The sequence below is a fragment of the Pristiophorus japonicus genome, chromosome 12, assembly GCF_044704955.1.
Source record: "Pristiophorus japonicus isolate sPriJap1 chromosome 12, sPriJap1.hap1, whole genome shotgun sequence".
NCBI classification, from domain to species: Eukaryota; Metazoa; Chordata; class Chondrichthyes; family Pristiophoridae; genus Pristiophorus; species Pristiophorus japonicus.
Window position 1 is genome coordinate 158,831,463 of NC_091988.1, and position 22,062 is coordinate 158,853,524.

Below are 22,062 nucleotides of genomic sequence, written 5' to 3' on the forward strand. Positions count from 1 at the left end.
GAGCGTACAAAAATCTTCACTTACTCCATTCTAAGTTAGTTTGGAGTAAGTTTTCACTGACGAAACTTTGAAAACAGGCGTAAGTGGCCGGACACGCCCCCTTTTGAAAAAAAAATTCTGTTCCAAAGTGAAACTGTTCGAACTGACTAGAACTGGAGCAAACTAAGTGACGAGAATTCCGATTTCTAAGATACTCCGTTCTACACCAGTTGCTCCTAAAAATCAGGAGCAAATCATGTGGAAACTTGGGGCCATTATAAGCCAAGTACTCAATTGGTTAAACTAATGGGCTTCTAGGGAAATCATTTTGGAAAATTGTTTGCCACTGAGGATTTTTTATTCAACAGTCAAAACAAAACTTGTACTAACCTTGAACCAGAGGAAATAAATGTAGAAAAATGAAGTCAATTTACCTGCAATGTAGACAAGTCGCTCGGCATATGGGATTCAGGTATAGCAAGCAAACAGCGGAAGAGAAAGAACTGGAGATTGAGAGAGAAACAAGGTTATATCATTTGTCACTTTGTTTTTAGATCACCAATGCTGGAAGGCATCATCCCTGTGAGATGATAAGTGCAGCTTTCCAGCCTCGGGTAAGTGACAGAATGCTACTGAAGCAAGAAAGTTTGTAGTTTCAAAATCTAGTTTGTGAAGGGCAACACAGCAATTTTATGTGCCTGAAGGTTTTACAGTGAAGATATGGAATGATTTAGACTTAAATTTAATTCAACTGACTACCAGATTGTTTTCAGTACCATGTGGGAAATGTACAGCTCCGTATTTCCAAGATAAATGATATCATTTTGCGGTTATTAAATTCCTTAGTGCTGTTTCCGATGCACGTCCCTGGTTTTATAATGACACATTGATAAATAAAAGATGGTGGAGGGAGGTAAGGCCATTTATTTTCGGCTGCTATCTGACAGTAATGGAGGCTGGGGACATGCAGACAAGCACAAAGCTATTTCACAGGTCACAGCCATGAAATTATCATCGTTAGGGTAATCCCATCCGAGTAAATTTTGTGCAGGAAAGGTGACAGTGACACGGTCACTGGGATGAGGTGTTAGGGATGGGATTCTGATTGAATTCTGAAAAGGGAGATATTTTCCTCTGGGTGTGATGTTCAAATAAATTACCAAATTTCCATTAAACCAATGATAGTTTATTAAAATTATTTTTTTTTGACTTTACATGGAGGAAAATATACACCATTACATGGTGCACATACTGGGAAAGAACGGTAGTGGAGAGGCTGTTGTCCAAAATATTGAATGTCTAGTAAGTCCTCGAATATGTTGTCACCTCCCAAATCCGTGCACATCTTTCCCGGAACTCCATGTTTGAATCCCTTATGTTGTGTATCTGTAAAGCATGCACTCCCATGTTCCGCCACCAGGGAGCTCATCCCCTAAAGTCCCAAGGGATCCCAGCATGCCTTTGGAGCACTGTATATAAGCCGGCCCCGAAGGCCTGTTCCTCACTCTGGAGTGTCTTATTAAAGACTGAGATCACTGTTACTTTAAACTCTCTGCAGCCTCATCTGTGTTAGGAACACAATAACTGGCGACGAGAATACAAATCCAATGCAAAGATGCAGCAAACTGTGGGCATCCTGGAGAAGTTCTCGAAAGGTGAGGACTGGGAAGCCTATGTCGAATGGCTAGACCAGTACTTTGTAGCCAACGAGCTGGACGGAGAAGGAAGCGCTGCAAAAAGGAGAGCAGTCCTCCTCACAGTCATGATCTTGTTGAATGGCAGAGCAGGCTTGAGGGGCTAGATGGCCTACTCCTGTTCCTAATTCTTATGTTCTTATGTTCTTATGTTCAGTCTGCGGGGCACCGACCGACAGCCTCATTAAGAATCTTCTGGCTCCGGTGAAACCCACAGATAAGTCGTATGAGGAGCTGTGTACACTGGTTCGGGAGCATCTTAACCCGAGGGAGAGCGTGCTGATGGCGAGGTATTGGTTGTACACGTGCCAGCGATCTGAAGGTCAGGAAGTGGCGAGCTACGTCGCCGAGCTAAGGCGACTTGCAGGATAATGTGAGTTTGATGGCTACCTGGAGCAAATGCTCAGAGACTTTTTTGTACTGGGCATTGGCCACGAGACCATCCTACGAAAACTTTTGACTGTAGAGACACTGACCCTCAGTAAGGCCATTGTGATAGCACAGGCGTTCATGTCCACCAGTGATAACACCAAACGAATCTCTCAGCACACAAGTGCTAGCAATGTTCATAAATTAACTGGAACTGTGTTTGCGAGCAGAAATGTACAGAGCAGAAACCACGAGTCTGCAACTGCCAGCAGGCCTCAGGTGACCCAGATGCCTCAGAGTCAGCAACAAAGGATGAATGCAAGGCAATTCACACATTGTTGGCGTTATGGAAGCTTCCATTCAGCCTATTCATGCCGCTTCAAAGAGTATGTTTGCAAGAGCTGAGGAAAAATGGGGCACCTCCAACGTGCTTGCCAACGAGCTGCAAGCTCTGCAAAACCTGCCAACCACCACGTGGCAGAGGAAGATCGGTCCATGGTGGATCAAAGCAATTTCGAGCCTCAAAGAGAGGAGGCAGATGCTGAAGTACATGGGGTGCACACATTTTCGACGCTAAATGTAAAATTGAATAGCTTACCCATAGCCATGGAACGGGACACTGGCGCTAGCCAATCCATCATGAGTCAAAAGATGTTTGAGAGATTGTGGTGCAACAATGCATTCAGACCAGCCCTGAGCCCCATCCACATGAAACTGAGAACGTACACCAAAGAGCTTATAACTGTCCTGGGCAGCGCCATAGTCAAGGTCACCTACAAGGGCACGGTGCATGAACTGCCACTCTGGATTGTCCCGGGCGATGGTTCCACACTGCTTGGAAGTTGCTGGCTGGGCAAAATCTGCTGGAACTTGGGTGACATCCGAGTACTATCACATGTCGATGAGGCCTCATGTACCCAGGTTCTCAACAAATTTCCTTCCCTTTTTGAGCCAAGCATTGGAAACTTTTCCGGGGTGAAGGTGCGGATCCACTTGGTCCCAGAGGCATGATCCATTCACCACAAGGCATGAGCGGTACCTCACATGATGAGGGAGAGAGTGGAAATCGAGCTGGACAGGCTGCAACGCGAGCGCATCATCTCCCCAGTTGAATTCAGCGAGTGGACGAGCCCAATTGTTCCAGTACTCAAAAGTGATGGCACGGTCAGGATTTGTGGCGATTATAAAGTAACTATTAATCGTTTTTCGCTACAGGACCAATACCCGCTACCTAAGGCAGACAACCTATTTGCCACGCTGGCAGGAGGCAAGACATTCACCAAGCTCGACCTGACTTCGGCCTACATGAAGCAGGAGCTGGAGGAGTCTTCGAAGGGTCTCACCTGCATCAACACACACAAGGGACTGTTCATCTACAACAGATGCCCGTTTGGAATTCAGTCGGCTGCAGCGATCTTCCAGAGAAACATGGAGAGCCTACTCAAGTCGGTACCACACACGGTGCTCTTTCAGGACGACATATTGGTCACAGGTCGGGACACCGCCGAGCACCTACAAAACCTGCAACTGGATCGCACAGGGCTGCAGCTGAAGAGGTCGAAATGTGTCTTCATGGCAACAGAAGTGGAGTTTTTGGGGAGAAAGATCATGGCGGACGGCATTCGGCCCACAGACGCCAAGACAGAGGCTATCAGGAACACGCCCAGGCCACAGAATGTCACGGAGCTGCGGTTGTTCCTGGAACTCCTCAACTATTTTGGTAATGTCCAACCAGGATTAAGCACCCTTTTAGAGCCCCTTGGATGTGTTATTGCGTAAAGGCGAGAACTGGGTATGGGGAAAAAAAACAAGTAATTGCTTTTGAGAAAGTCAGAAACATTTTATGCTCCAACAAGCTGCTTGTATTGTATAACCCGTGTAAAAGACTTGTGCTAGCATGTGATGCGTCGTCGTATGGAGTCGGGTGTGTATTACAACAAGCTAACGTTGCGGGGAAGTTGCAACCTGTCGCCTATGCTTCCAGGAGCTTGTCTAAGGCCAAGAGGGCCGACAGCATGATTGAGAAAAAGGCATTAGCGTGTGTGTTCGGGGTAAAGAAAATGCATCAGTACCTGTTTGGCCTCAAATTTGAGCTGGAAACCGATCACAAGCCCCTCACATCCCTGTTCGCTGAAAACAAGGGGATAAATACTAATGCCTCAGCCCGCATACAAAGGTGGGCACTCGCGCTATCAGCGTATAACTATACCATCCGCCACAGGCCAGGCACCGAGAATTGTTCGGATGCTCTCAGTCGGCTACTATTGCCCACCACGGGGGTGGAAATGGCGCAGCCCACAGACTTGTTGATGATCATGGAAGCATTTGAAAATGATAAATCACCTGTCACGGCCCGCCAAGATCCTCTGCTGTCCCGAGTAAAAAACCGTGTACTGCATAGAAGCTGGGCCAGCATCCCCGTTGAAATGCAAGAGCCAATCAAGCCGTTCCAGCAGCAAAAGGACGAGCTGTCCATTCAGACAGACTACCTGTTTTGGGGTAACCACGCAATGCTATCCAAAAAGGGCAGGGAGACGTTCATCTCGGATTTCCACAGCACACACCTAGGTCTAGTAATGATGAAAGCGATAATCAGATCCCACATGTGGTGGCCCGGTATCGACTCTGACTTGGAGTCCTGTGTTCGGCAATGTAGCATATGTGCTCAGTTGTGCAACGCACCCAGAGAGGCACCACTAAGTTTATCGTCCTGGCCCTCCAGACCATGGTCGAGGATCCATGTCGACTATGCAGGCCCGTTTCTCGGTAAACTGTTCCTGGTGCTGGTGGATGCTTTTTCAAAATGGATTGAACGTGAAATAATGTCGGGAAGCACCGTCACCGCCACGATTGAAAGCCTGAGGGCCATGTTTGCCACCCACGGCCTGCCTGACATACTGGTCAGTGACAACGGGCCATGTTTCACCAGTGCCGAATTTAAAGAATTCATGACCCACAATGGGATCAAACATGTCACCTCGGCATGTTTAAACCAGCCTCCAATGGGCAGGCAGAGCGGGCAGTACAAACCATGAAACACAGCCTTAAACGAGTCACAGAAGGCTCAGTCCAAACCCGCCTGTCCCGAGTACTGCCCAGCTACCGCACCAGACCTCACTCATTTCACAGAGGTGCCCCTGGCTGAGCTACTCATGAAAAGGACACTTAAAATTAGACACTCACTGGTTCACCCCAACCTGCATGATCAAGTAGAGAGCAGGCGGCAGCAACAAAATGTAAACAATGGTCGCGCCACTGTGTCACAGGAAATTGATCTGAATGACCCTGTTTATGTGCTAAACTATGGACATGGTCCCAAGTGGATCGCGGGCACGGTGATAGCTAAAGAAGGGAATAGGGTGTTTGTAGTCAAACTAGACAATGGACAAATTTGCAGAAATTGGACCAAACGAGGCTGCGGTTCACAGACTGCCCTGAACAACCCACAGCAGACACCACCTTTTTTGAGCCCAGAACACCCACCCAAAGGATTAATGACACCACGCCGGACCAGGAAATCAATCCCATCACGCCCAACAGCCCAGCAAGGCCAGGCTCACCTAGCAGCCCCAGAGGGCCAACAACACGCCAGCCCAGCGAGGGCACAGCCAACACACCAGAACAGACATTTGTACCGAGGTGGTCCACCAGGGAAAGAAAGTCTCCTGACCGCCTCACCTTGTAAATAGTTTTCACTTTGACTTTGGCGGGGGGAGTGATGTTGTGTATCCCCATGTTCCGCCACCAGGGAGCTCATCCCCTGAAGTCCCAAGGAATCCCAGCATCCCTTGGGAGCACTGTATATAAGCCGGCCCCTAAGGCTTGTTCCTCACTCTGGAGTGTCTTATTAAAGACTGTCACTGTTACTTTAACCTCCCTGTGTGCAGCCTCATCTGTGTTAGGAACACAATACCTTCAATCTGGTTTCCGCCCCTGCCACAGTACCGAAACAGCTTTCAAAGTCAAAAATGACATCCTTTGTGACTGTGACAAAGTTAAACTATCCCTCCTCATCCTTCTCAACCTGTCTGTAACCTTTCACACGATTGACCACTCAATCCTCCTCCAATGCCTCTCCACTACTGTCCAGCTGGGTGGGACTGCACTCGCCTGGTTCCATTCTTATCTATCCACTCGTAGCCAGAAAATCACCTGCAACGGCTTCTCTTCCCACTCCCGCATTGTTACCTCTGGTGAACCTCAAGTATTTATCCTTGGCCCCCTCCTATTTCTCATTTATATGCTGCCCCTTGGCAACATCATCCGAAAACACGTTTCCACATGTATGCTGATGACACCCAGCTCTACCTCACCACTACTTCTCTCGACCCCTCCATGGTCTCTAAATTGTCAGACTACTTGTCCAACATCCAGTACTGGATGAGCAGGAATTTTCTCCAATTAAATATTGGGAAGACCGAAGCCATTGTCTTTGGTCCCCGCCACAAACTGCATTCCCCAGCTACCGACTCCATCCCTCTCCCTAGCATCCGACTGAGGCTGAACCAGACTGTTTGCAACCTAGGTGTCATATTTGACCCTGAAATGAGCTACCGACAAATATCCACAGCATAGCTAAAACCGCCTTTGTCCACCTCTGTAACATTGGCCGTCTCTGTTCCTGCCTCAGCTCATCACTGCTGAAACCCTCATCCCTGCCTTTGTTACCTCGAGTCTTGACTAATCCAACTCACTCCTGGCTGGCCTCCCAAATTCTACCCTATGTAAACTTGAGGTCATCCAAAGCCCATGTCCTAACTCGTACCAAGTCAAGCTCACCCATCATCCCTGTGCTCGCTGACCTACGCCTTTGATTTCAAAATTCTCATCCTTGTTTACAAATCCCTCTATGGCTTGCCCCTCCTTATCTCTGTAATCTCCTTCAGCCTCACAACCCCTCAAGATATCTGCGCTCCTCAAATTCTGCCCGCTTGAGCATCCCTGAATGTAACTGCTCAACCATCGGTGGCCGTGCCTTCAGCTGCCTGGCTCCTCAGCTCGGAAATCCCTCCCTCAACCTTTCCACCTCGCTACCTCTCTTTCCTCCTTTAAGACGCTCCTTAAAACCTACCTCTTTAAACAAACTTTTGGTCATCTGCTGTGATTTCTTATCTGGTTCGGTGTCAAATACTTTTTTTTTGCCTTACACCGTGAAGCGCCTTGGGATGTTTTACTACATTAAAGGCGCGATATAAGTACAATTGTTGTTGGTTGCTGCTTTTGTAGGTTACCACATATTTTCTTTGCTCAGGTTCACTTATCATGTGCTAGACATGCTTGCCCATCCATTATCTTCCAGTTGGAAAGTGGGCCAACTGGATTCAGAGGTATCGCCAGAACTGTTGTCTGCAATAGCTGTGTTTATCTTGTGCCTTAGACGTCTGACTCACATATCATTTGATCCAATTCCAAGTAAATTGGAAATTCCTTTTAACTCTAGAACAGATCACCAGGCTAGATGTGAAAGATAGCTTGTCTTCACCAGTTGGATCACCTCAAGCCAAGAAAAGAAGGAACTCGTGGGCTTTGAGTGTCATTGGACAGTAGGATTCAAATGTCAACTATAGCACTGGAATGCATGAGTTAGAATATATATTTAAGGGTATGGAACCACTTTTCTTTTCTTCTCTGATCACTGCCGTAGAGAGGATAGGATTCTGCTTCAAGGGCTCCACCAATGCCATGCTTCATGAGCTGCCATATCTGTATTGAGGTGCACAGGGACCTGCTTTCTACTTGTTGCCTGGCCAGAGGAATGCAGATTGGATTGGTATGAGAGAAATGAAATTTTACACCTCCACTGTGTTGGTGCTATCATTCTGGGTCACACCATCTGAGAGTATTTGGGGAGAAATTTGCGTCGTTGCCTCCCGTTAGCACCCACTGGGGGAATGACTTCTTGCCTGGGGTGCAGGGCTGCTACCGCCTTCCCCAAACTTCCACGTGAGTTAGCGGAGGCAGAAACCGGGAGCGCCCAGGGCCAGTATGCCGGCGATGACAATGGCATCACTGTGTGCAGCGACCCGTTTTCGCCCCGGAGCGAGAATTCGGTAGCGCCCCATAAGGCCGCTGCGGGCAATGCATGCTAACGCTTCTCAGGTCGCGGACCGTGCCTCACTCCGCTCACAGGGTGAAAATTAAAGGGGAGGTGCAGCTTTGCCTTTTTCAATTCACGGGGTCCGTGCCCCCATGTGTGCCGGGCTGTTGCCACGGTATCCACTCCCCAGTGGTGAAGTAGTGGCCCCTTCCCCCCGATGCAGAGTCGGCAGCGTGCCCTCCTCTTTAACAGGAGGGGAGGGCATTGTGCTCCCACCAGTGCTACGTGGAGCTTCTGTCCTGGCCCTGATAGGAAGTGGAGCGTGGGACATTGCACTCCATTTCCTCTCGGGGTGGTAACCCCAATTTCGCTGCCGGATGCAGGAAGTCCCACCTGGCAGCGATTACCACCATCCCCTCTGTCTATACTCCTTATCCAAGACAAACATCTGAACAGTGGACTTTCATAAAATTGAACAAAGGCCTATTATACAAATCATGATACCCTGTTGAAAATGTGAGAATGTACATTCTGAACTGGTGCAATTCCTGAAAAAAATATGTTGCCCGTGCTAATAAAGAAATACCAGTGGCTCACAACCCAACAGCAGTAGTGATCCTTCAGCACATCTCAAGCAGCTAATCAGCCTCTTTGTGCGTAAAACAATCTCCCATTCTTTGCTATGGAGTGTATGATTGTTCTGTTAAAAGGTTCAGAGGCAAGTGAAAAAAATTCCAATACATCCGTGCAGTCCTGATTTGCTTATAAAAGGTATCTGTGATGCCACTCCACCTGTACTACAATTCCTGCCATACCACAAAAACAGATGTAATCGTTCTTAGGAGCTCATTAATGAAAGCTAACAAAATCTTGTTGCATAACCGTGCAAAAATCTTGCTTGGAATGGAAAAAGTTTCCCTCTTTCAATCTTTTACTTACTGTAAAAGATACAACTTGAAGCCGGGCAGGACATTGTGAGATTGGCAATTGTTTGAAAGATGAGCGAAAGCTAATATATTATGTAAACTAATTAGCTACTTGTTATTATTGTCTAGAAGTTCTGGTTTAGATAAGGAGCCAAAAGATCAGTGTGACTTTGGCAGGGGTTTACAATATGAGACAGGACCCGAATCGACTGGTTTCTGCCCTATGAGAGATCCCCCTTAAATTGTGCACCAGGAGGAATGGATGTTGCTTAGGCCAGCTGCTGTCATGTCCATAGCCAACTTTGGGCACATCTCTGGGGTACCCTTGGAATTCTGCCCACCTCATCTCTGAAAGACCAAGCAACTGCTACAGCTGTTGGGACAGGGATGGCTTCCTGAAGCCCCTAAAGAAGCAAAGGATCAAAGGTAGTCAACCCCAAAGGAATTGTTACCTTAAGAATGCTACCCCTTTGTTCCCTACTAGAGACAAAGACTTATTCTTATCTTTTCATTTTCTGCCTGATAAGGGATTAGGTGGCCCCCTCCCAGAGCAGTAGTTGTGCCTCCTCAGGGTTGCACTGCTACAGGCATAGGAACAGAAGTGGGCCATTCAGCCCCTCGAGCCCTTCACATCATTCAATTGGATCATGGCTGATCTGTACCTCAACTCCATTTATCCGCCTTTGCTCCATATCCTTCGATACAAAAATACATCAATCTTAGTCTTTAAACTTTCAATTGTGCCAGCATCCAGAGCCTTTTGGGGAGAGAGTTCCTGATTTCCACTACCCTTTGTGTGAAGAAGTGCTTCCTGATTTAATTCTTGAACAGCCTAGCTCTAATTTCATTATGCCCGCTTGTTCAGGATTCCCTCACTGGAGGAAAGAGTTTCGCTATCTACCCTATCAAATTCTTTTATCATTTAAAACAACTCATTTAGATCACCCCTCAACCTTCTAAACTCAAGGGAATATAAGCCATGTCTATGCACAGGACATCCATCCCAAAGACTCTAATAACCCTGTGACGGGTTTAGTGTCTGGCTAAAACTGTAGGCAGAAGTTAAACTGCAGCACAAATGCGTGTGCACAATTTTCAGACTAATTTCTCAGTTTTCAGATCTGAATTATATTATCTATATATTTAAAAAAGGTGTCATCATATTTCAGAAATCACATAAATTTTTGAGTCACCCTTCAACTAAACACGAAAGAAAGCCAATGATTTTAAATGTACAGAGACTCATAGGTCTTGTGTTCCATGGTGTACTGCTCTGGGCCTCATAAAACAGCACATCCTGCAACCGATCGTGGCCAGTACCAAGGGAGATCCACTCATGCAATATATATTATTTCAAATGAAAATAATGTAGGTCAGGTTGAAAGGTGTTAGCTTCACAGCTATATACAAAAGGAAGCTCTCGATTTTTAATTTACATTTACTTAACAGAAGCACGTGTATATATAAATGATAATTACACTGTCTGATTAAAGATTAACACCTTTATTAAAATAGCAGACAAATGTAAAAATTCCTAGACATTAAGACCCCTTATTTATAGAGAGAGAGTGGAGGGGGAGTATAGCGGATGGGAAACTCGAAGTTCGGATGTCCTACCGAATTTAACGCAGGACCCGATTAACATTTATTTCTCGGACGTAGCCAAGCAGATTGAAAGGCTGTCAGGTGGGTAGGCCTTCAGCACCAACTCGCACACGGCAAGTGGGAAGGAGGGTAGGAAGGGATAGTGGGTTGGATTTCGGAGAAGAGTAGTCGATCAGTCAGCAGGGGTGGGGGGTGGGAGGGGTCGGATCATGGTAAGTGGGGGGCCGTGTCAGCCGATCACGGGGAGGGAGGCCCTATCATAGGGATTCATTCGCGGGGAGATTAATAGGTTTGCTTGGTGGTACCAGGGGGAAGTACACTTGCTTCTCATGGCCCACATCCAGTGCTGGAAAAGCACTCACCTGTTCGGTCTACCCATTCTCACCTCCCTTCAGCTGTCGGGTTTCCTGCGGACCGGGAAACCCAGTCAGCCAGCGTTAAACCTGAAACAGAGATAAAATCATAGGCACACACCTCATTAAAATATTGAAATGACGGACCCGCCTCTGGAGAGCAGGATAGTCACCCACTCTCCAACCCGCCTGTGTTAAAACCGGGGAGGCGGGTTGGGTCGGTTTTCCCATGTTTTTATTTTTATCACCCCACCCGCCTGTTCCCCCCCCCCAACCACACCCATCCTGGGGGAGGTTAAAATTACCCTCCAAGCGTCAGGATGGTAATATTCATACACTGATCAAAGGTAGTTTAGGTTTAAGAAATAGGAACACCGAATGCTATGAATTCCATTCAACAGGTTATGATTTAATTAAAGTGTACTCAGGTTTTTAGCTGTTTGCTTAACATAATCTCTGTTAAAATAACATCAGATGAAAGGACGCTGCAGTGGATCTGTAGGAATTAGAGCATCCACCACTGGTACACAGTGGCTGCAGTGTGTACCATCGACAAGATGCACTGCAGCAACTCACCAAGGCTTCTTCGGCAGCACCTCCCAAACCCGCTATCTCTACCACCGAGAAGGACAAGGGCAGCAGGAACATGGGAACACCATCAACTCCACGTTCCCCTCCAAGTCACACACCATCCTGACTTAGAACTATATCGCCTTGCTTCATCTTCGCTGGGTCAAAATCCTGGAACTCCCTCGACTGCAGCGGTTGAAGAAAGTGGCTCACGACCATCTTCTCAAGGGCAATTAGGGATGGGCAATAAATTCTGGCCTTGCCAGCAATGCCCACGTCCCATGAACAAATAAAAAAATTTTACAGTGACAATTTCGGATGGTGTGGCGGCAATTACTAGGGTTCACGGATTGGTATTTCCAACTAGTATCGAACACAGCATTATTAAAATGAAATTTACCGCTCACACCACAAAGTAACCAAAGATACATAAAAATATGAATCGATTATTAGTTAAAGTTTACAATCTCCTGTGACTTTATGAGGTGCCACAATATGCCTCAGCCTCCCGGTTCGATGGTTCACACTCCAGGACACTGTCCCGCAAACCCTGCTGAACATTATATGTCCGGACCCTGGGTGAGAGCTTGGCAATAATGGATCCATGGTTGAATAGCGCACTGATTCATTGGGGGGAATTTTAGCATTAAAAAAGCGGGTGAGTTTGGAGCGAGGAGGTAGTTAAAGTGTTAAAAATCGTATACCCGACTAGAGCCCGCCTCCAACACGCCCACTTCCAGTTTTAACGGAGGCAGGATGGGGGCGGTCAGCCAACCCGCTGCCAGGTGGCGGGAAGTCAATTTAAATATTACAATGAGGCTGGAAGCATCTTTTTCAACCTCCATTTTGTTTTTAACTGCATGTGGACGGATTTTACACAAGGCGGGGACTGCTGGATCGAGGAGTTAAGTGCCTTTACACCTACCTCCTGGATCCAGGGCCCCGGCCAAACTCACTCCCCCTGAATGGAGACCCCTGCCACAAGGCCTCCGATCGCCTTCCTAGATCCCCTCCTCCCATGATCAACCTGAGACCGGCAACGATCCTGTGGTGGCCAGCCCTGAAGTGATCTTTCTCACCTCCCCCACCCCTTGGTACCTCGATGACCCCAATCTTCTCCCCAACCCCCCCTCCCCACCCTGGTCCCACGTCTCAGCGATCTTTCACCGACCTCCTCCCATCCTCCGGGGGCCAGCACCAGCCCCCACCCGATCTCTCCCTCCCTCCTCTGTGCAGCCTAGTGCCGTGGGCCTACCCGCCCGCAGCTAGCCAGCCTCTCAATCTGGCTGGTTTTAAACGAGAAACCGAGGCCTGGCATGCAAATCAGGCCCTGCCGTTAAAGTCAGCAGGGCCTGTGGGAATCCCAGCCTCATGGGTTTCTCGACTGCCTCAGAGCCTCCCCCACCCCCAACCCGCCTTCCCCTTAAAATCCAGCCCCTTGTCAAGAATAACATTCTGAGAACAATATTAAGCTAACTGGCTAGATGAGAAACCAATGGGATTGGGTGGAATGCTGGATTTCCACCCACCCAATATTACTGTCCATTGACCCAGAGTAAAATCGGGCAAGTTATAAAATCAGCATTACATCCGATCCCTTCAGTTTCCTGACTGGCAGATTAGATTAAAATAGCCCCCTCTACATCTATTGTTACAGAGCTGATGCTCTGTAGTGCCAGTGCTGAATTAATTACAAGTCTTCAATGAACTTTACAATAAAGAAGTCTCAATGTTTGAAAAATAATACTTTGCATTAAAAGCAATTTTAGGATTCAAGGGGGCCGAAATTCAGGGTCCCGATAAGGCCCGTTAACACCAGTTTGCAGCGGCCATGCGACGGAATCCAGTGGCTGACGCTTTGCCGTCAACTGGCTGCCACGACCAAAATTTATCGCAGGAGTTTTTGGAGCGTTGTCCACTTCCGCCCCGATCGGCTGATTATCGTGGCAGTGTCGGGCTTGCGGCAGTGATGACCCAATCAAAGTGCGCACCACTGCCGTGCCGCCCCCAAACCTATTTTCAGCATTAAAAGGGCTGGCTGGTTAGTGACAGTACCCCCGCCAGATTCTTGGGTCGGTGCACTATTGGAGGCCACCAGCTGGTGTGGTACGATCGGGTTGTTGTTGTTGACCAAGGTGTTGGTGGATTTTTGTAGAACTTTGGAAAAACAGCAGCAGCCATGTGAGAACGTTTGCTGAGTGATCAAACCTTTTTCCCTCTCTATCGTTAGTCGTGACTGGTGGGCGTCATTCTCTGCTCCACAGAGGCCACCAAGTGAGGGTCGAGCCTGCAGCCACCATGCGCTCAGTGTTGGCAGGGGAATGGCTGCTGCACATTATCAGAGGCAGGGCGGCACGCAGGAGGAGGGGTCGCCGTCACCAACGGGTCCTGAGGCAGTGGGCCAGGGAGGCAGCAGCCATGGTTGCCCAACATGTAGAAGGGCCTGCAGAAGGCCACAGACCTCACCATCCAGAGGCTGGACAGCAGGGAGATGGCATGAGGAGGACTTGCGCTGACCCCGCACAGATAATGGTTGAGAAGCCTTGCCAGCAGCAGCCTGCAGAGGCTCCAGACCATCAGCAGCAAGAGGGAGAAGGCGTTCAGTCAGCTGGCATAGGGGGGGCCCAGCACAGACCTCTGGCAAGGAGGTGAAGAGTCCATAGCCAGCAAGGGAATGGAAGACCAGCAGGAAGAGCAGTGCAAGGGAGGTAGTGCAGGGGTCCCTTGCAGTCATCCCCCTGCAAAACAGATACACTGCTTTGAGTACTGTTGAGGGGGATGACTCATCAGGGGAGGGCAGCAGCAGCCAAGTTCATGGCACCGTGGCTGGCTCTGTTGCACAGGAGGGCAGGAAAAAGAGTGGGAGAGCAATAATGATAGGGGATTCAATTGTAAGGGGAATAGATAGGCGTTTCTGCGGCCGCAACCGAGACTCCAGGATGGTATGTTGCCTCCCTGGTGCAAGGGTCAAGGATGTCTCGGAGCGGGTGCAGGACATTCTGAAAAGGGAGGGAGAACAGCCAGTTGTTGTGGTGCACATTGGTACCAACGACATAGGTAAAAAAAGGGATGAGGTCCTACGAGACGAATTTAAGGAGCTAGGAGCTAAATTAAAACGTAGGACCTCAAAAGTAATAATCTCGGAATTGGTACCAGTGCCACGTGCTAGTCAGAGTAGCAATCATAGGATAGCGCAGATGAATATGTGGCTTGAGCAGTGGTGCAGCAGGGAGGGATTCAAATTCCTGGGGCATTGGAACCGGTTCTGGGGGAGGTGGGACCAGTACAAACCGGACGGTCTGCAGCTGTGCAGGACTGGAACCAATGTCCTAGGGGGAGTGTTTGCAAGTGCTGTTGGGGAGGAGTTAAACTAATATGGCAGGGGGATGGGAACCAATGCAGGGAGACAGAGGGAAACAAAATGGAGACAGAAGCAAAAGTCAGAAAGGAGATGAGTAAAAGTGGAGGGCAGAGAAACCCAAGGCAAAAAACAAAAAGGGCCAATGAATAGCAAAATTCTAAAGGGTCAAAGTGTAATAAAAAGGCAAGTCTTAAAGCTCGGTGCCTCAATGCGAGGAGTATTCGGAACACAGGAGAGGGCTCTGAGCTAGTTAGAGTGGGTGAGAGCGCAGATGAACAGGCAGGAGGCAACAGAGCAGAGTAGCACTGGGGTAAGTGTAAACCACAAGGTGATAGGAAGGGACAATATGTATGAATATAAAGGGGCTGCAGGAGGGGTCAAAACTAAAAATCATGGTTTAAAAGCTAGTATTAAAACACTTTACCTAAACGCACGCAGCATTCGAAATAAAGTAAATGAGTTGATGGCACAAATCATTACAAATGGGTATGATTTGGTGGCCATTACAGAAACATGGTTGCAGAGTGGCCAAGACTGGGAATTAAACATACATACGTATCTGACAATTCGGAAGGATAGACAAGAAGGGAAAGGAGGTGGGGTAGCTCTGTTAATAAAGGATGATATCAGGGCAGTTGTGAGAGATGATATTGGCTCGAATGAACAAAATGTTGAATCATTGTGGGTGGAGATTAGAGATAGTAAGGGGAAAAAGTCACTGGTGGGCATAGATTATAGGCCCCCAAATAATAACTTCACGGTGGGGCGGACAATAATCAAGGGAATAATAGAGGCATGTGAAAAAGGAATGGCAGTAATTATGGGGTAATTTAACCTACATATCGATTGGTCAAATCAAATCGCATGGGTAGCCTGGAGGAGGAATTCATAGAATGCATACGGGATTGTTTCTTAGAACAGTATGTTCCAGAACCTACAAGGGATCAAGCTATCTTAGATCTGGTCCTGTGTAATGAGACAGGAATAATAAACGATCTCCTAGTAAAAGATCCTCTCGGAATGAGTGATCACAGTATGGTTGAATTTGTAATACAGATTGAGGGTGAGGAAGTAGTGTCTCAAACAAGCATACTATGCTTAAACAAAGGAAACTACAGTGGGATGAGGCCAGAGTTAGCTAAAGTAGACTGGGTACACATACTTAACGGTGGCACAATTGAGGAACAGTGGAGGACTTTTAAGGAGCTCTTTCATAATGCTCAACAAAAATATATTCCAGTGAAAAAGAAGGGCAGTAAGAGAATGGATAACCATCCATGGATAACCAAAGAAATAAAGGAGAGTATCAAATTAAAACCCAATGTCTATAAGGTGACCAAGGTTAGTGGGAAACTGGAAGATTGGGAAAATTTTAAACGACAGCAAAGAATGACTAAGAAAGCAATAAAGGAAGGGAAGATAGATTACGAAAGTAAACTTGCGCAAAACATAAAAACAGATAGTAAAAGCTTTTACCGATATATAAGATGGAAAAGAGTGACTAAAGTAAATGTTGGTCCTTTAGAAGATGGGAAGGGGGATTTAGTAATGGGAAATGTGGAAATGGCTGAGACCTTAAACAATTATTTTGCTTCGGTCTTCACAGTGGAAGACACAAAAACCATGCCAAAAATTGTTGGTCACGGGAATGTGGGAAGGGAGGACCTTGAGACAATCACTATCACGAGGGAGGTAGTGCTGGACAGGCTAACGGGACTCAAGGTAGACAAGTCCCCTGGTCCTGATGAAATGCATCCCAGGGTATTAAAAGAGATGGCAGAAATTATAGCAGATGCATTCGTTATAATCTAGCAAAATTCTCTGGACTCTGAGGAGGTACAAGTGGATTGGAAAGCAGCTAATGTAACACCTCAGTTTAAAAAAGGGGGCAGACAAAAGGCAGGTAACTATAGGCTGGTTAGTTTCACATCTGTAGTGGGAAAAATGCTTGAAGCTATCATTAAGGAAGAAATAGCGGGACATCTAGATAGGAATAGTGCAATCAAACAGACGCAACATGGATTCATGAAGGGGAAATCATGTTTAACTAACTTACTGGAATTCTTTGAGGATATAATGAGCATGGTGGATAGAGGTGTACCGATGGATATGGTGTATTTAGATTTCCAAAAGGCATTCGATAAGGTGCCACACAAAAGGTTACTGCAGAAGATAAAGGTATGCGGAGTCAGAGGAAATGTATTAGCATGGATCAAGAATTGGCTGACTAACAGAAAGCAGAGAGTCGGGATAAATGGGTCCTTTTCAGGTTGGAAATCGGTGGTTAGTGGTGTACCACAGGGATCAGTGCTGGGACCACAACTGTTTACAATATACATAGATGACCTGGAAGAGGGAACAGAGTGTAGTGTAACAACATTTGCAGATGACACTAAGATTAGTGGGAAAGCAGGTTGTGTAGAGGACACAGAGAGGCTGCAAAGAGATTTAGATAGGTTAAGCGAATGGGCTAAGGTTTGGCAGATGGAATACAATATCGGAAAATGTGAGGTCATCCACCTTGGAAAAAAAAACAGTAAACGGGAATATTATTTGAATGGGGAAAAATTACAACATGCTGCGGTGCAGAGGGACCTGGGGGTCCTTGTGCATGAATCCCAAAAAGTTAGTTTGCAGGTGCAGCAGGTAATCAGGAAGTTGAATGGAATGTTGGCCTTCATTGCGAGAGGGATGGAGTACAAAAGCAGGGAGGTCCTGCTGCAACTGTACAGGGTATTGGTGAGGCCGCACCTGGAGTACTGCATGCAGTTTTGGTCACCTTACTTAAGAAAGGATATACTAGCCTTGGAGGGGGTACAGAGACGATTCACTAGGCTGATTCCGGAGATGAGGGGGTTACCTTATGATTATAGATTGAGTAGACTGGGTCTTTACTCGTTGGAGTTCAGAAGGATGAGGGGTGATCTTATAGAAACATTTAAAATAATGAAAGGGATAGACAAGATAGAGGCAGAGAGGTTGTTTCCACTGGTCGGGGAGACTAGAACTAGGTGGCACAGCCGCAAAATATGGGGGAGCCAATTTAAAACCGAGTTGAGAAGGAATTTCTTCGCCCAGAGGGTTGTGAATCTGTGGAATTCTCTGCCCAAGGAAGCAGTTGAGGCTAGCTCATTGAATGTATTCAAATCACAGATCGATAGATTTTTAACCAATAAGGGAATTAAGGGTTATGGGGAGCGGGCGGGTAAGTGGAGCTGAGTCCACGGCCAGATCAGCCATGATCTTGTTGAATGGCGGAGCAGGCTCGAGGGGCTAGATGGCCTACTCCTGTTCTTAATTCTTATGTTCTTATGTAGGCCCTACTGTCCAAAGGTGTACCAGCATCAGCTTTCCTTCCTACAGCTCAGCAACGAGCAATATGTGCGAAGGCTTCGAATTATGAAGGATATCCTGACCGAGCTCTGCAATGTCCTGCGGCCAGATCTGGAGCCTCACACAAGGCTCAGGACAGCTCTCAGCATAGACACAAAACTGACGATAGCTCTGAACTTTTACACTACTGGCTCGTTCCAGTCTGCAAGTGCAGACATCTCTAATATCTCGCAATTCTCCGCCTATCGCTCCATCTGGCAGGTCACTAATGCGCCGTACAAGAGAAGACTCCAATATATCTTCTTCCCGATGACCAGGTAGAAACAGGTGGAATGCCAGGCTGGATTTGTCCGGATTGCAGGATTCCCCAGGGTGCAGGCGGCCATCGACAGCAGACATGTCAGACTGAGGGCACCACAGCACCATGCAGAAATATTCATCAACAGGAAGGAATACCATTCCCTCAATGTGCAGCTTGTATGCGACCACCAGTGAAGGATCCTGGCAGTTGATGCCAGGTATCCAGGCAGCAGCCATGATGCCTTTGTCCTGCGCCAGAGCAGTGTGCCCGCCCTCTTCACTGGGCCAAACCAGGATTGTGGGTGGTTGCTTGGGGATAAGGGATATCCCCTGTCCACTTGGCTGCTCACTCCACTTCGCAACCCCAGGACTGCAGATGAGCATATAACGGCGCTCATTCTGGGACCAGGTGCATCATTGAGCACTGCATTTGCATACTGAAACAAAGGTTCCATTGCCTGGACTGCTCTGGTGGCACATTTCTGTACTCGCCTGAACGGGTCTCCATCTTTATAATCATCTTCTGCATGCTGCATAACCTGGCTGTCATGAGGGGACAACCGCTGGAGGTCGATCCAGCATTACCACCATAGGAGGAGGCGCAGCAACCAGAGGAGGCACAGCAGCAGCAGGAGGAGGAGGAGGAGGAGGAGGAGGAGAAGGACCAGGATGTGTGTCGCAAGCCATTCAGGAGGCGTCATCGCCATCCCACCCCACCAAGAGAAGTGCAGACACATCTGATTGCTGCTAGATTCAGATAACTTCATCCCCACATGAGCCTTCAGCTTCTACTTTCCATGGCTATCCAAATGAGTCCCCGATACATAATTGCCCACCATCACATTATCATCATCATCATAGGCAGTCCCTCAAAATCGAGGAAGACTTGCTTCCACTCTAAAAGTGAGTTCTCAGGTGGCTGTACAGTCCAATGTGGGAATTAGTCTCTGCAACAGGTGGGACAAACAGTGGTTGAAGGAAAGGGTGGGTGAGGAGTCTGGTTTGCCGCACGCTCCTTCCTCTGTCTACGCTTGATTTCTGCATGCTCTTGGCAATGAGATTCGAGGTGCTCAGTGCCCTCCCGGATGCTCTTCCTCCACTTAGGGCAGTCTATGGCCAGGGATTCCCAGGTGCTAATGGGGATGTTACACTTTATCAAGGAGGCTTTGAGGCTGTCCTTGAAGCTTTTCCTCTGCCCACCTGGGGCTTGCTTGCGGTGTAGGAGTTCCGAGTATGGCACTTGCTTTGGGAATCTCGTGTCGGGCATGCAGATGATGTGGCCCACCCAACAGAGCTGGTCGAGTGTGGTCAGTGATTCGATGCTGGGGATGTTGGCCTGAGTGAGAACACTGACGTTGGTGCATCTATCCTCTCAGTAGATTTGCAGGATCATTGGTGGTATTTCTCCAGCGATTTGAGGTGTCTGCTGTACATAGTCCATGTCTCTGAGCCATATAGGAGGGCGAGTATCACTACTGCCCTGTAGACCATAAGCTTGATGCCAGATTTGAGGTCCTGAAGCTGGCGACTCGGCATCCCTTCGGCCAACCTGGAAATCGTGGCACACGGTGCGGGTAATGGCGGTGGCGGCCTTCCTGTCTTTCCCAGCGGCTGACCAAAAAGCAAGATGGAGTGGTGCAGCCAACAAAAGTGAACAGGGCCCCAGCGGCTCCCACCCTCATCCTCCACACCTCAGGTCCCTTACCACCTCTCCTGAAGGCGCTGCTCAGTGCTGAGCTTACAGCGCACACCTCACTGTAGGCAATTAGGCCCATACAGTAGAGTCTGGCTGTCACATTATACACCTGCCCAGATATAGGCACAAAAGTAAAGATTTAATACATCATCAAAATTACTCCAAACAACTAACACAACAAAAAACAGTGCAGAAATTAAACATCTATACATAATTTCTCACTCTTGTAACGCGATAATGTATAGCGCCCTCTAACTAGGAGGTATCGATATAATCTATAGCGCTCTCTAGCTAGAAGGTATCGGGAGCTGTAGTGAAAGAGAGGATCAGTGAAGGAACACCATTTTAAGCTCCACATTGCTGTCTGAGATCTCCCAAATAAATAGAGTCAAGTTGAACTAAGAGTGTTCAAGAGTGTTCAAGAGATTATAAAATATATGGTGTCAGAAGCAGAGACTTCCGATCTTTCGTCGAACGCATCTACGACTGAAATATTGGAACTGGTAGACTTTTTCGAGCCGATCGATATTGATGTTAAGCAGTGCCTTTCAAAGCATGCTTCCTACACATCCCGCGTGGATCATGAAGGGCGATAACTCGTCATAAACTGGTAAAATAATATAGAGGCATTAGTAAAGTAAACTTAAAGTGCATAAGTTATGAGCCTCGCTTGAAAAAGTATTTCTACAAATGCATGGCCACAATATTTTACTATTAGACTTGTTCTAATCCTCTGGGTATTTGAATTGTATACATGTATGTGACAAACTCAAATTCCTAAACTAGCAAGCTATCATGACCACCACGGTACCAACTCCCGCACATTCCTCTCTCACCTCCATTGCAGGTGACTGGCGATTTGAAAGTCAACTGGAAAAAATTCGAAAAGCTGTAGGACAGCTATGAAATTATCACAAATATTGTGGAAAAACCAGATAGAGTTAGGATTGCAACGTTTATCACTGCCATTGGCAGCGATGCCCTAGATATCCACAATAATCTTCCCTGCAAATCAGAGGAAGACAAGCAGGAAATTGAGATTATTTTGAAGCTCAGGGAAGAGCACTATAAAGGTAAAACCAACATTATCTATGAACGATACCAGTTTAACAAATGTGTACAAGGGGACGAGCGTTTTGACAGATATCTTGTGAAAGAGAGAGAGCTAGCATCATCATGTGATTTTGTCAATTTGAGGGATGATTTCATCAGAGACTGCATAGTCTGCAAAATATCTGATAACACGGTGTAAGAGGCTGTTGCAAGAATCAAGCCTAATACTTGATAAATGTGTGATGCTCTGTAAAGCTACAGAGGCCACAGTTGCACAAATGAAATCCATGAAGCTCACTAAAACAGACTCTGAAGATGTCAAAGCTGTCAGACAAAAACCCCGACCCACAAAGAAAGAATTCACAGACAAAGAGTTCACAAACAATTGCAGATATTGTGGCAAAAGACATGAGCTGTCAACAACTAAAAGTCCAACATATGGGAAGATCTGCACAAGTTGCGGCAAACAAAATATTTTTTTTCAAAAGTGCAGGCAGAATGGATCGAGGCAGCAGTCTACACATAACCCTAAATATAAGGGTAAGTCAAAAGTTCATGCACTATATGAAGAGAGTTATGATTCTGATTTTGAAATCATGACTGTAAAGATGCTTGGTAAAGTTGATCGCACAATCAAGGACAAAGCTGACAGAAAGTATCCTAACAAGGTTATGGCTATCTTTTCCATTAAAGGTCAAATGGTAAAAATGCAGATAGATTGTGGGGCGACATGCAATGTGCTACCTCTTAGATACTTACCTAAAGGCTTAAAGATAAAATAATTTA